The following is a 15809-nucleotide window of genomic DNA, read 5'->3' as shown; positions in this document are numbered from 1 at the left end:
TAAAGTTTCAATTTATTCATTTTCATTATTAAATATGTGACTGGCAAAATTATTTTAAAGATGTACTTTTTAGTGAAATATAAGTATTTTCATCATGAAACAAAAGTCTTTTATAACCCAGGGTGCCTGGGTGGTGCTGTCGGTTAAGCATCTGACTCTTGGTCTCAGCTCAGATCCTGATCTCAGGGTTGTGAGCCCGACGTTGTGCTCTGTGCTGAATGTGGAGTCTGCCTAAGACCCTCAAGTCATGATCTCAGGGTCATGAGGTCAAGCCCCTCGTTGGATTTCATGTTCAGCATGGATTCTGCTTGATTCTCTCTCTCCCTCTCCCTCTGCCCATCACTCTCCCAGTTGTCTCTCCCTCCATCTCTCTCTCAAATATATAAATCTTTAAAAATTATTTTTAGTTATTGGTTAGCACCATCTATAAAAACCACTATCAACTTTTGTTTTACTTAAACACTAAGTGGTGTTATCTCTGTGACCTTTTTAGACTTATTAGCTCAGAAATGTGTCTATTCTCTAGACAAAATGAAAGAAATAGTTGAGAACTTTTTTTTACGCTTTTGTGATGAAAATTTAATTGTGTTACTATTTGTTTGTTTCCAAACATAATTTTGATTTACTTAATAAATACAATGTTAACTTATTGAAAAAATTAGGCTTTTAAGGGACTATGTGTGCTCTTATTTCATTTTAAAAACTGAATTAGCCCATCAAACTTTCTAAAAAGATGGAATATAATTTTTCTATTATTCATTTTAAGTGTTATCATTTTCACTGCATATACATACACATTTTGTAAATATATTTTACATATGTAAAATAAATCATTGTAATTATTGGTTAAAACAATTGTGTAATCATTGAATTTATATGTAACTAACCACTTTTCAGTTGGCAGCAGTAATATAAAACTGAAAGGATAAAAATGCCTTGCTATGACCGAGTCTTACTTTCTTAACTCTCATTGTGTAGTCACCTTATTGTATTTGATGAAAGAGGAAAAAAAACCCTAATCACCATTAAACAGTTTCTAAATTATGTTCAGTTGCCATGAATGTAAGAAAGTGCATAATTTCTCTTTTGTTAATTGATCAAAGTGTCCTTAGCTAAAGAAATATATAATTATAATTCAGAAGAATTTTTAGAGGCAAAATAGACTCAGGTTCTTAATATCCAAATTGACTTTCCATATTAATAAAATACATTTGACCTTTAGGTAGTAGATTTTATACATTTTATTTCAAAGAAAATATTTTATGGTTCCACTAGAGAAGAATGTAAATGAGAAGTGTAAAGATTTGAAGCTGGTGTTGATGAAAATTGCACCTTCAAGATGATTTAACTAGCATGGTCTTAGTTTCCGGGGAAAAAATTGGGGTACTGAAAAGTTACGCCTCACCATACGCTCCAACAGCCTAGCATACAAATCCCTTCCTACAGTAAGTTTGAAAATATCAACAGAATAAAAAACAGAGAACTTCTATAAGCAATAAAGATTCATTCCATATGTATTAACTGTTGCCTATTTCACAAACACTGTGCCAGATACTCAGGCTCTAACAGAGCCTGATATGGTATCAAAGGACCAAACATTCCAGAAGCCCTTAGCTGTGGGATCTCACCTGCTTTCACAACTAAGGATAAAATCCGAAGGCAAATAGAAATTTACAAGGAAAAGAAGGGAGTAAGAGAGTGTTTCTAGAAGAATGGGGGTAAATGAAAAAGAAAGATAATATGCTGGACAGGATGAAGCATAATGATAACTCAGAAGGCTCCAGGATATGGTGAAAAGACTAGTGCTAAAGATGAAGCTGGAGAAGCAGGTAAAAGAAAAGCTCTGTAATCACTGAGTTAAATTTTAAATTTTATACTAAGAGTAAGAGAGGGTCATGATATTTTTATTTTTAGGTACAGAGCTGCATGTTCCAATTTAAAATTATCACTGTGGCTAGGATAGTTTCAACTATCAACTATCAATTTTCAAATTATTGGGTTAGATAAAGAATATAAACAGGGAGAAGATGAAGGAGGCTCATACAGAAATTTTAAGAGGTTTTTTTTCTTTCCTGACATAGGATATAATGTGAAGAGAGACCAGATTTAAGAAACTTACAGTTTGTTATGTCAAAAAGATATGTTAAATTATTGTAAGTGGAATGAGAGAGAAAGAAGAGCCAAGTACATTTCCAGTTTTGTGGCATGGGAACCTGCACAGATTTCCGATTAAGTAGTTGATCATAATCACTTGTTCCCCTGAAACATGAGCATTGCTCCAAATCTTCCAGACTCTAGTGCTTATGTTATATACAGGATGTCCCCACACTGCCATTTTATATTTTATTTATACACTTTCATTTGAAATCAAATGAGAATGGAGACATAGTCTCTCAACTGACAAACGCTTATTAAACTTCCTTTATGTGTGTGGAAAATGCTGTTAGATATTTTCTGTGGGAGTAAGTCTATTGTGGAGAGAAATAGATGATAGATGATAGATAGATAGATAGATAGATAGATAGATAGATAGATGTCTATATATGTCAGTTCCTATCATCAGTAAGCTCAATAACTTTATGAGACATGAAACATATGCAAGAATAACTACAATGCTACTGGGAACAAAGTTGTGAAATTCACAGAAAATAAAAAATGCTCTATAGCTACAAGGACCACAAAAGATTCCTTCTCCATCAAAGACCAAAGTGGGTCAATCAAAAGCAGGAAAAGGAGAGAGTATGTTTTTAAAAAGCACTGGAGCATAGCTGTAGAGAAATAGGAAACAGTAACAGCAGATAGACCAGTCTGACAAATAGCTACAAGGGCAAAAGCTTTAGGCCAGCTCTAAATCTAAGAAAATAGCAAACATGATTCTGAAAATACTGACTGCAGTTTTCTATCTAAAAAAAAGCTAATTCCTTACAGAAAGGTAAAAGTCTATAGTTATTAATCTTTTTCAATCATTTTATATTTAAATATGGACAATATCCATTCTTAGCCATATATATAAATCTATTCTGAATGTGCAATATAGAGAGATGTACATTTAGGGAGAGCATATGTAATCAAAAGGAACATAAAATGTTTAAACTTTCAGTATGATCTCTTAATTTAGTATTTTGGTGAAATTTAAGAGTTCTAACTTAATTAGATCAGCAAATCAATAAGTCATCTTTGGATAGGATCATGATTCATCTCTTATACCTTATCAGTGAGACAACATGAAAAATGTCTGTTGACCTTGATTCTTTTTTTTTTTTTTTTAAAGTTTATTTATTTATTGAGAGGACTTTTTTTTTTTAATTTTTATTTATTTATGATAGTCACACACACATTGAGAGAGAGAGAGAGAGAGAGAGAGAGAGAGAGAGAGAGAGAGGCAGAGACAGGCAGAGGGAGAAGCAGGCTCCATGCACCGGGAGCCCGACGTGGGATTCGATCCCGGGTCTCCAGGATCGCGCCCTGGGTCAAAGGCAGGCGCTAAACCGCTGCGCCACCCAGGGATCCCTGACCTTGATTCTTAACTCATTTCCAACATTGCTACTTATTTTGTAGAAAGAATTCACTGTGGATCTGGATTTAAAAACAAGTTAAGTATAAATAAACCTTAACTATATAAGAGAGGAGATACCTTATATACTTCTCTATACTTCTATGAATTTCCTGTTTCCTACAGTACATTTCATGGGATATATATCTTTTAGATAGATAGATAGATAGATAGATAGATAGATAGATATCCAGTTACATGAAATCTACTGCAGAAAACATAAATATAAATATATATCATATATATTATACATATACACATCCATGTATTGATACATATACACACATAAATATATTTAACAGAATATATATATATATATATTCTTATCAGATTATCAGGGCTGAAAAAAGCTCAGTTCTTATATATCTAATGGAATAAATAAATAATAGCCACAAAAATAATCACCTACTTCACAACTGGGGCACTTGCAGGCGGTCTGATTCATAAGCAGGAGCATGGCAGTGAAGCATTTGGCTATTCTGGTCTCTGCTTCATACTCTGAAAGAGGACAAGAAATTTGGGGGTAAAGGAGTGGAAAATGGTGTCCCATATACTCACATCTTCAAGAACAGCAAACCTCCATGTTTCTCTAATATCCCTCCAGTGGCTTAAGGAGACTCAGACCCAGTAGCTTTTGTGCCACCTACTCCAAGAATGGCACAGACTTTAAAATTATTGCAAGGGCACAGAAAATTTAACTGTCATTAGAATTAAAATCCACAGAAGTCGGTGAAAAATTAAAAGCTAAACACAAATAAGATAACTGCCTGCTAATACAATTTAGCTAGATTTAATATTTAGATAGAATTGAGTCTCCTATCATAATAACCAATATGTTCAGGATATAATTAAAAATTATTTGTTCATACCAAGAACTAGAAACAGCATTATTCAAATGATCAAAGACAATCAAAAGAGGTCAACACCAAGATAAATGATATGTTACAATGGTTTGACAAGAATTTTAAACAGCTGTTATTAAAATGTTTCATGGAATAGTATTCAGCCATGAGAAAGAAGGAAATCTTGCCATCTATGACAACATGGGTGGACCTTGAGGGCATTATGCTAAGCGAAATAAGTCAGAGAAAGACAAATACTGTATTACTTTTACATAGCATCTTAAAATAAAACAGAATTCATAATCTCTAATATATACAATGGAATATTATTTAGCTATAAAAAAGTAAAAAAATCTTTCCCATTTGCAACAGCAAGAACATACCTTGAGGGCATAATGCTATGGGAAACAAATCAGATAGAGAAAAACAAATAGCATATGATCTCACTTATATGTGAGATCTAAAAACAAACAAACGGATGCCTGGCTGGCTCAGTGGTTACCTGCAGGGATCCTGCTTCTCCCTCTGCTTATGTCTCTGCTTGTCTCTGTATGTCTCTCATGAATAAATAAATAAAATTTTTAAAAAGAAATTCAAAAAATTAAAACAAACAAAAAACCCCTCAATGATGCAGAGAAGGATTGGAGGTTGCCAGAAGGAGGATGGAGTTGGGAAAATGGGTGAAGAGATCAAAAGTTACACACTTCCAATTATAAAATAAGTCCTGGGGATGTAAAGTACAGCATGGTGACTTTAGTTAAAAATACTGTTAGGTATATTTCAAATTAGCTAAGAGAATATATTTTAAAACTTCTGATCACAAGTAAAAAACACTTATAACTATGTGTGGTACAGAATATTAACTAGACTTATGGTGATTATTTCACAACAGACAAGTATATCACATATACTTGTTATGTGTTATGCATGTGAAAATAGTATGTTATATGTCAATTACATGTATCCCAATAAATGAAAACCACAATGAGACACCACTGTACATCTATCAGAATAACTAAAATAAAACAAAAAATGGTGATAATAACAACTGTTAATGAGGATGTGAAGAAATACCACTAATATAATGTTGGTAAAAAAGTAAAATGGCAAAGCCACTATAGATGTTCCTTCTAAAACTACTAATGGCCTTCCTGTATGTGTAATTAGGGTTCTAGAGAGAAGTAGAACCAATAGAATATACTGGCAGGTGTTGATATGACAGTCTTGAGGCAGAATTTCTCCATTTTGAGGCAATCCACATTATTAAGGGCAATATCTTTTACTTAAAGTTAACTAAATGTAGATATTAAATCATATTTACAAAATGCCTTCACAGGAACACCTACATTGATGTTTGGTTAAACAACTGGGGACTACAGCTAGCCAATTGCTACAGAAAACTAATCAACATACCATATTATAAACCATACCAGCAGTTATGTTCTTAGACATATACACCAGGGATATTAAAACTACTTTCACCCAGCAATTTGTACACTAATGTTCATAAGCAGCTTGATTTCATAGCCAAAATCCAGAAAACTATCCTTTGATGGATGAATGTTTAAATCAAAAGTGTAACATCCATATGAAATAATACTCATAAAAAAGAGAACAGGCTATTAATGACTCAGATAAACCTCGAATGAAAAAACCCAATCTCAAAAGAATGTATATTTTATGATTCTATTTGTATAACATTCACTAAATAACATTACAGAAATGGAGAACAGATTAGTGATTTCTAGGGGTTAGGAACTGGTCAATGGTGAATGTGGATTAAAGAGGTTTGCAAGAGAGTTTGTGGTAATGGTAGAGTTAATTACCTTGATTGTCGTTATTGTTGTACAAGACTAAATATTATAAAATTGCACAGATACACACACACACACACACACACACACACACACCTACCTGGTAAGATCTGAATAAGCTTAATGGATTGTATCCATGTCATTTTTTTTGTCTTTTATATTTTGCTATAGTTATGCAATTGTTAGCACTGGAGGGGGTTGGGTGAAGGGTATACAGGATCTGTCTGTACTCTTCTTTGTACCTTACTAATTGGTATTTCAAAGCAACAGGTTTTCTTTAAAAAAGAAGATAGATTAATAAGCACAAAAAACATAAACAGTGGATTTGTGGTCATTCCTCATTAGGTTGTTTCATTAGTGTTGTTCACTTACATGAGACATAGGCTCTCAAACTTCATTGTTTAAATAAGATATCTGGCCCCCTGCCTATCTATCCTTTCAAGAAAAACTCGATTCCTAGAAATTGGGGGATTAGGATACAGCCTTGAACTGGGATTTTTTTTCAGGGTAGGTATCAGACAAGAGAATTGTTTTGCCAAATGTCTGACTTCTTCCAGGAAAGCCCTTATTCACTAACTGAGGCAGTGGAATAAAGGACAGCAAGTTTAGGGACTATCCTCTCCAGAGTTCCTTGCAGGTTGTATGATGGTTTATTAATTCTAAATCACAGGTCAGTATCTCTGTCTGCCCAATCCTGTTTCCTTTTTCCTTCTTCTTACCAATCTCTAATAAATATCTTGCACTCCCCACCCCAAAAAGAATTGACCTATATATGTTAAGACAAGTGCAGCTAATGAGATATTGTGCCATTAACTACAGTGATGTTTTTGAAAAAGTTTTTAATTAGATAAAATTTGTTTTATGTTTATATGTAATTATTTAATAGATATATTATATATTTATATATAATTTTATAATGTTAAAATTGCTATAGATATTGAATTTGTTAGATGATTGCAATATCTTAACAATTAAAAAACAATTCATATCATACCATATCAAGAAGACAAATATACAATTATATAAATAAAACTTATTTCTGAGTATTAGGATTATGTATTATTTGTATTTTAGTTGTTATGTTTTATAGAATTGTAACAGTCTTCTGTAAAAGTGATGGATTATTCTCATAATATACTAAAAAATAGATAACATATGATCAAAAACTGTGTAAGAATGCCGAACTAAAGAAGAAAGTTAATTTTCACTCAGATTAAAACTTAATTGAAATTCAACCTTCACTTGTTATCAAGTTTATTTTATTTTATTTCTATTCTTCTCCTGCATTCAGTATTTCACCAAAAATTTTTTTCATAGATGAGTTTAATTGTTAGTGCTTGAAACTAACTTGGGTAATGATTATCTCCATCATAGAGCTGCAATTTCCCACTTTTGAAATAGAAATTTCATCCATCATTGCTATAAGGATAAAGAAATGTCTTAAGTATCAATTTAGAAAAATTGAGAAGGTAACTTTTGAGTCAAATATTCTAAATGGTAGATTATCACCTTTCATGATAGTTTGAAATGAAATTCAGTGGTAATTGCAACACAACATGGCCTCATTTGGATTTGCCATGAAGGTTTTAAATTATAAAACTGATTAAATAACACAATTCCTTTAGTAGATCATTTAGCTTTATACCATTTTCTAAACTTTCATTCCATATTTTTCTAAATAACAATGAAAAACAATAAAAGCATATATGTACAAAATGATAATACACGTCACTTTTCTGCTTCTTTACAAGTAACTTTTTTTAATCCTTTACTCTGTCCTAAAATAGGAGTATTTTGATGCTTGGAAAAAGTATTTTTTTAAAGATTTTATTTATTTATTCATGAGAGACGGAGAGAGAGAGAGAGAGAGAGAGAGAGAGAGGCAGAGACACAGGAAGAGGGAGAAGCAGGCTCCATGCACCGGGACCCTGACGTGGGACTCGATCCCGCGTCTCCAGGATCGCGCCCTGGGCCAAAGGCAGGCGCTAAACCGCTGAGCCACCCAGGGATCCCCAGAAAAAGTATTTGTTGTAGATTAAAACTGAAAAGAGGAATGATTAACTGCATCTATTTAAATGTTAAGTGTCACTTCAAGTATGGGATTGCGAAAAGTATGAGAAATTTTCCTAAAGATATTCATCCTATAAAAGCATACATTTCCATGCATTTGTATAGTCTTTGTAATACCTAAACATTTTATACATCTCTTCCTTGCTTTCACAGGTTACACAAACCTATGGGAGAAAACACTGTAATATTACATTACAGTGGTAGTGAAAATTATCTTTGTTTTTGAGCCTCCATTGAGTGGAGTCTAGTTATCTTTTTTTTTTTTTTTCAGCAGAGTGCCAATGCTTCCTTTTTTTCTGTCAATTATTCTTATTAATTCTTTTCTTTCCCCTGACTCCTAGATATATAAAATTTCACCTACAGTTTTCTTGCTTCTTAGCATTGAGAGAATTTATTTTTATGGCAGAAGATGGAAAGAGAACCTGATTCCAAAAGCTCTCCAAAAGGCACATAAAACGTGACTATTTCAATCTCCTTTTGGTTCCAGTAGGTTTTGCACTGGATTGTGTAACAGGACATTCTAGTTGGTAACACTTTGTTCTACATTTGAAAGACTATCTCCCTGAGATGCCTGGGTGTCATAGTTCGTTAAGCTGGCAACTGCCAGTTAACTCTTGATTTTGGCTCAGATCAAAATATCAGGGTCATGAAATCAGTCCCCTGCAGGGCTCTGTGCTTAGCATGAAGTCTGCTTAAGATTCTACCTCCCTCTCCTTCTGACCCTCTCCCTCTGCACACATTCTCTCTTTCTTTCTCTCAAATAAATAAGTAAACCTTAAAAGAAAAAAAAAAAAAAGAATCTCTCCCTGGTGATCACAGACCTCCCCATTTCTCTGAGAATGTATAAGACGCTATCACTCATTTCTACTTCAGGGCAATGTTCTTTTGCAGTGTTATTTCAGATATTAAAAGGGCACATTATTCTAAAATCACTGCCCAGTGTTTTAAGAACAAAAGTCAATAAAAGCTAATTTCAATATTTCTCAAAGAAAGCACCTTTGATGGTATGATATGGTTAAGAAATCTTCTGCAGAGACCTAGAAATACAGATTATTTTTCCAGACTACAAGAAGGCAAACAATAACCTGACCAATAATACAATATAGAAAAGACAGTAATGATTTTAATATACAGAAATTAAAACTAAGCTTCAAATACAAATATTGCGTATTTAATTTTATTTAATACTACAAAGAATCCCATGAATTCATGAATAATATCCACATTTGACAAATAAGCATAATGAAATTGACCTATTATCATTTTCACATATTTCATAACTAAATAAGCAGTAAAGAAAGATGTTTACCTTAGACAAGGGTTTCTGAAATTGCTGTCAATGGACTTTCAGTATCAGAAACTAGTGGGTGCAATGATAAGAAATGAACAGGTAAACTGGGTGGTTCTGAGGGATATAAAAATTTGAGAAACTGGGATCCCTGGGTGGCGCAGCGGTTTGGCGCCTGCCTTTGGCCCAGGGCGCGATCCTGGAGACCCAGGATCGAATCCCACGTCGGGCTCTCGGTGCATGGAGCCTGCTTCTCTCTCTGCCTGTGTCTCTGCCTCTCTCTCTCTCCCTCTGTTACTATCATAAATAAATAAATAAATTTAAAAAAAATTTGAGAAACTTTGTCCTGGGCTTTTTGTCTCTGCTTTTTAAAATATACAGGTAATAATTTAAATTTAGATATATAATCTAAAAATATGAAAACATACATCAGTTCTAATATATACATTTTTCAAGGTAGTATTAGCTCATTATTTTTTTTTTGTAAATTAATGAATGAGTGATATTGTTTAGCTTAGAGGTATCAAATTGCAGCCAAATATGACAGACTGGTAATACCTACCTGAGGGATTAACTTGAAAAAAAATTAAGGTTGTATCCAGATAAAGGGGGATAAAAAAGTGCTATAATCTATTATCTTAGACTTCTATAGGCAAAGAATAGATAAATTGTACCATACTTGCTAAGTGTTTACTAGCCTTGAAATAGCTGTTATTATATGTAACTTGATGTTTAATATGCCTCGTGGCACTAACTTTTCAAATAGTATTGTTTGTAGCAAAAATTCCAAATTGTAACTTGGATTCAATTCAAAGAGGAAAAGGGAAAACAGCTGTTCCATATCTCACTGGAATTAAATTAGTATGTTTGAGAAGTAAATTCTGATAAGTTAAGCTATATATGGTAAGTCTCATAGCAATTACTAAGATAAAAACTAATATACATATGAAAACATATGTTAAAGGAATTAAAATGTTATACTAGAATAAATTCACTCAGTATCCAAAAAAGACAGTAAAGGAGGAACAGAAGTAGTGGAAAAAACATCAACTGTATAGACAATCAGAAGCAGATAGCAGCATAAATTCAACTAGGTAATAATAACATTGAATATAAAAAGGCACATGTATGGTCAGTTGGTTAAGCCACACACTCTTGATTTTGGCTTAGGTCATGATCTCAGGGTTGTGGGATCTAGCCTACCTCCTGTGCTCAGTGGGAAGTCTGCTTGAGATTCTCACTCTCTCTCTCTCTCTGCCCCTCCTGTCCTCTCACTCTTTCTCTCTCCATCTCTCTAAAATCATATATATATATATGATTTATACACAATTTTAAAGACATCTATATCTTAAATTGTTTCCCTTTTTATGTATAATCTGGTTGGTTTCTTCCCTTTCAAATTCCTACTTTCTCTCAGCTATTATTTATCTTTTACTTACACGTTTGAAATTATTTATGTTCTGATGTATAACATTTAATTATTTAATATTTTCTTCACTCAAAGCACAAAATTGGTAAACTAATATGATTATATAAATATTTCACATTATAGATACATTTACTGTTAAGATACATTTACTGTAGCTACATTAGTGACATTGGGATTTTTTCCTTCCTTCCTTCTCCTTTCCTTCCTTCCTTTTTTTTTTAAATTCAGTATAATGACCTTTGTAAAAGTTGCAGCAAAATATTCCTTGTGTTGAAAATGAATTACTTTTTCCCTGAAATATTTTTTATAGCATATCAAATTAGAACATGACTTTTATTTGGATCCATGTTTCTCATACATTTTCTCTGCTTTTATTTATTTATCTTTATTTTCCCCAGTTTAGTGGATTTATGTTTTCTAAACCATGTTATTAATATTATCTCTTTCATCATTTAATATTTCACTTCAAAGCCATTCCATTTATTCCTCAGAGCCCTCAACTTCCTTTAGTTGTCTCAAATGATTGTTTTCTCTATCTTCTTTTTAGTAGTTCTCAGGATTTCCTTCCTTTCGGTGCATGATTATTGTTACAATACTGTGTTTTTCCACACATCCTCCTCTTCTTTTCTTTAACATATATTTATAGTTCATACTCAAAGTAACTTTTTCAGAAAGTACACAGAAGGCAACATTTCTTTGTTCTTACATATCTGATACTTTTGCTCTCTCAACTGATATTTTATCTGAGTTTAGAATTAGAAATTTAATCTTTTTTGCTAAGATGTTTAAAGTTACAACTCAACTATTGCAATAAGAATCCCATAGTGATAAGGATTTATTTTTAATGTTTTATTTACTAATTCATGAGAGTCAGAGAGAGGCAGAGACCTTGACAGAGGGAGAAGCAGACTCCCTGTGGGAATCCTGATGTGGCACTTAATCCTAGGACCCTGGGATCAAGCCCTGAGCCAAAATGCTCAACTGCTGAGACACCCAGGGGTCCCTCCGTCTTTCTTTTCATGTATGTTAATATACAATAAAACATATCTGTCTTTACTATGTGTGCATACATGTGAGTGTGTATGTGTGTGTTGGCCACTAAGATCTATGTACCATTACATTTCAGAGAATCCCACAACGTGTGTAGTGCTGCATATGGGATAGCCTAAGTTAATTGGATGTGCCTGGTCAAAACTTTGAAACTTGAGAAAACAGGGCAAAAGTTCAGGGGTGAATTTAAATACTCAATGGTGTTTTAAGTATAGAGTTTTTCAATAGTGGCAGAGAGTTTCTGAAGACAACAGCAGTTGTGGAGAGCTAGGTACCTGATCCTTGGTCTTACATGTCCCTTTCTGTGGTTCCTGTGGCCTAAGCTCCCTTGATTCTTTTTTTAAATATATCTTTTAAAGATTTTATTTATTTATTCATGAGACACAGAGAGAGAGAGAGAGAGAGAGAGAGAGAGAGAAACGCAGGCAGAGGGAGAAGCAGGCTCCATGCAGGGAGCCCGACGTGGGACTCGATCCTGGGTCTCGAGGATCACGTCCTGGGCTGAAGGCGGCGCTAAACCGCTAAGCCACCAGGGCTGCCCTTATTAACTTATTTTTAAAAGATTTTCTTTATTTATTCATTCATGAGAGACACACAGAGAGAGAGAGAGAGGCAGAGACACAGAGGGAGAAGCAGGCTCCATGCAGGGAGCCTGATGTGGGACTTGATCCCGGGTCTCCAAGATCATCCTGGACTGAAGGCGGCGCTAAACCACTGAGCCACAGAGGCTGCCCAGCTCCCTTGATTCTTACCCATATCTGAATGTGGTTCTTTAGCATCTTCCCACCAATGTAGTCAGCTGCTTGATATATTCTCAAGTCTATTATCAAATCTACTCATAAAAACATAGGGTCCGTACTTTGCAATCAAGAAAAGTGATTTACAGTAGGATATTGTTTTTTGTTATTATATACAACTTTTTAAAACTCCTGAGGATCTTTTTTTTTTCTTAGTTTTAAGATACTTTGGTCAAGTACTGTGTCCACGTTTGGCTATTTCTTCCCATTCACTCTGCTCTAAGGAATTGGATAACTTTTAAAAAATAAGTCTCACACTCAGTATCATAATTTACTGTGTTTTCATGTAATACCTTCAACATAATTGATGCTATTGTACAAATTTTTAAAGCTCCCTTTTTTAGATTTAAGTTTCAACTCCTTACTCTTTTTTTTTTATCATAATCACTACAAAAGAGTAACTATTGACTGTATCCTTCTATTACAAACAACTGAAACAAGGTACATATGTCCTATTTTTTGCAGTAGTATTTATATGGATGACAGATTTTAGTATTAGAGTCATTTTCCTTTATGAGTTTAATAAATAAAAAGGTAACAGTCATAAAATTTATTCTTTGGGATTATCTAAATTTTATTGTAAATAGCTTATTTTTTGTAAATAGCTTATTTTTTTATTTTTTTAAAGATTTGTTTATTTATTCATGATAGACATAGAGAGACAGAGAGAGAGAGGCAGAGACACAGGAGGAGGGAGAAGCAGGCTCCATGCCGGGAGCCCGACGCAGGACTCGATCCCCCGACTCCAGGATCGTGCCCTAGGCCAAAGGCATGCACCAAACCGCTGAGCCACCCAGGGATCCCCTGTAAATAGTTTAATATAGAAAAATCATCCTGTTAAAAATCTTTCTATACATTTCTTCCATTATCAAAGTTCAGGTCAAAATTACTTAGCTTTAGTAAGAAAGCCAATAAGTTTTTCCTTAAAGATCAAAACTGAATTGAGAGTTTAACAGGTAGGTGCATCAAAATATCACATTCTGCATAGCCCCAGGGAAATAACACTAATAAATTTCAGCACATTTTTTGAAGTCTTACATAGTAAATTCCTTGAGATTTAGAATTATTAAAGAATTATCATAATAAATATTTCAAAGTATTTATAAAACAAGTATCAAAGGTATAATCACACATACAAATACATACACACATACACACACTCACAGCCATACTCCAAAAAGTACATTCATAAATTTAAAGAAAGAACTCATTGGCTAACTTTACGTGTAAATCAGTCAACAATTGCAAATATATAGGCCTTTATAAATTATCTTTTGTTTAGAAACCAGTTTATTAGTCCTGTCAATATAGACTAAGTTAAAGTTGAATAGATAAGAATGCTATCTATTTCAAGTTAGAAACTAATTTATAGAAAAGGTCATTGTATGTCATTAAGGATACAGACTTATCAATATCTGATTGATGGAATTAGCCTAGTTAGTTGGTCGACTCATTTTGAATTTATATATTTAGACATTAAAGAAATAAAGATTTTCTTTTACTTCCAAACTTTCCTTGGGTAAGCTTTTTGATTATAAATTACAGATCTATATCCAGAGTAAATTCTGCAGAAGAATTAAGGTAATTGACACATTAGTCAGATAGTTTAAAAATAAAGATGCAAATATAAACATTATCAAATTATAATTTGATATATAAAGAGGTTTATAAAGAGGACAGAAAAACATTACAAAGTGGAAAGCATACACATGTAAGTAGTTTCTTGGATATTTTCTAAGCAAAAATAATGTAGTCTACTAATAAAGCCTAAACTATGAAGAAATTCCAGTGTTATTGTGTGAGCATTTTAAATAAATTATCTGTCATTTTGTAGTAACTACTTTTATAGAACACTTGTGGTATTTATTTATGAGAAAACAGAATGGGAACAGCTTGGTGGCCCAGTCAGTTAAGCATCTGCCTTTGGTTCAGGTCATGATCCCTGGGCCGTGGGACTAAGCCCTAAATTGGGCTCTTTGCTCAGCAGGGAGCCTGCCATTCCCCCTGCTTGTGTGCACATGCTCTCTTTCTGTCAAATAAATAAATAAGATCTTTAAAAAAATGTCTTGATATGTTTATTACCCCTGGTAAGGAGTACATTTTTTAAAATAATTGTGTCCAATGTTCAAGGCCTTAGAAACACTAGAAAATAATATGTGTATGTGTGTGTGTGTCTGTAAATATATATGTGTATATATATATATACACAATACAATATAGTATATATATAGTGTAGTGTGTATATATGCATGTATATGTATATATAATATGTATGTATGTATAGATATGTGTGTGTATGTGTGTGTATCCTATAAGACTATCTTTACATGTGATGGTTTTATGGGATAAATGACTGTGAAAGCAAAAAGCTAAGGAGATTCTGGTGGCTTTTAGGGTCTCACACTTTTGCAGACTTATTAAGAAAATATTGTGTGAGAAATTCTAACAGTGTCTTTCCAATTGATATAATATTTTCAAACACAGTGAAAGCACTAAAATAAATAGAACCAGATAGAAATTTTATCCAACCAGTAACTGTTAAGAAACTCAATTCCTTACACATTCTTAGTGGATTTATAAAGAACACCACTGAAATAAAAATAAAAGCAGTTTCATTGAGCCAGGATATATTCTCTGTTACTGTTTATACAGTTTCTAAATCAATGCCATCATCAGACTACATAGCCAAGATTTCCAATTAAATGCAGAATAAATCAAAGAAAGTAGTTCTTGCTGAAATCAGTATTATTTTTCTTGTAGAATCTAATTTTCTGGGTCATGCATAAGGCAAAGGCCTGTCACTCTGAATATTTGAGTAGATACAATGATTCAGTAAGAAATAAAATATGGAAACATTTAATTGTGGAAAAGCAAAAATTATCTTCTTTGATAATACAGCATAGTCTTAAGTGTTCATTTGCACCCAAGTGGGCCCTGAATTGTCTGGTAGATTCCTCATTTTTTTG

At 33.2% G+C, this 15809-nt stretch overlaps 1 long non-coding RNA gene across 2 annotated transcripts in view; it reads right to left on the bottom strand.

The window, feature by feature from the left end:
* LOC111095151 overlaps nt 1–15809 on the bottom strand; it is an 84040-nt gene that overhangs the window by 29197 nt on the left and 39034 nt on the right. For both annotated transcript variants that reach the window (XR_005356778.1, XR_005356777.1), the window contains exon 4: nt 3963–4051. This is a non-coding gene — a long non-coding RNA (uncharacterized LOC111095151). The remainder of the gene's footprint in view (nt 1–3962; nt 4052–15809) is intronic.

This window comes from Canis lupus, chromosome 3 (genome assembly GCF_011100685.1).
Source record: "Canis lupus familiaris isolate Mischka breed German Shepherd chromosome 3, alternate assembly UU_Cfam_GSD_1.0, whole genome shotgun sequence".
Taxonomy (NCBI): Eukaryota; Metazoa; Chordata; class Mammalia; order Carnivora; family Canidae; genus Canis; species Canis lupus.
Note: the sequence above shows the minus strand (reverse complement) of the source record. Positions and strands in the feature narration are given on the sequence as shown.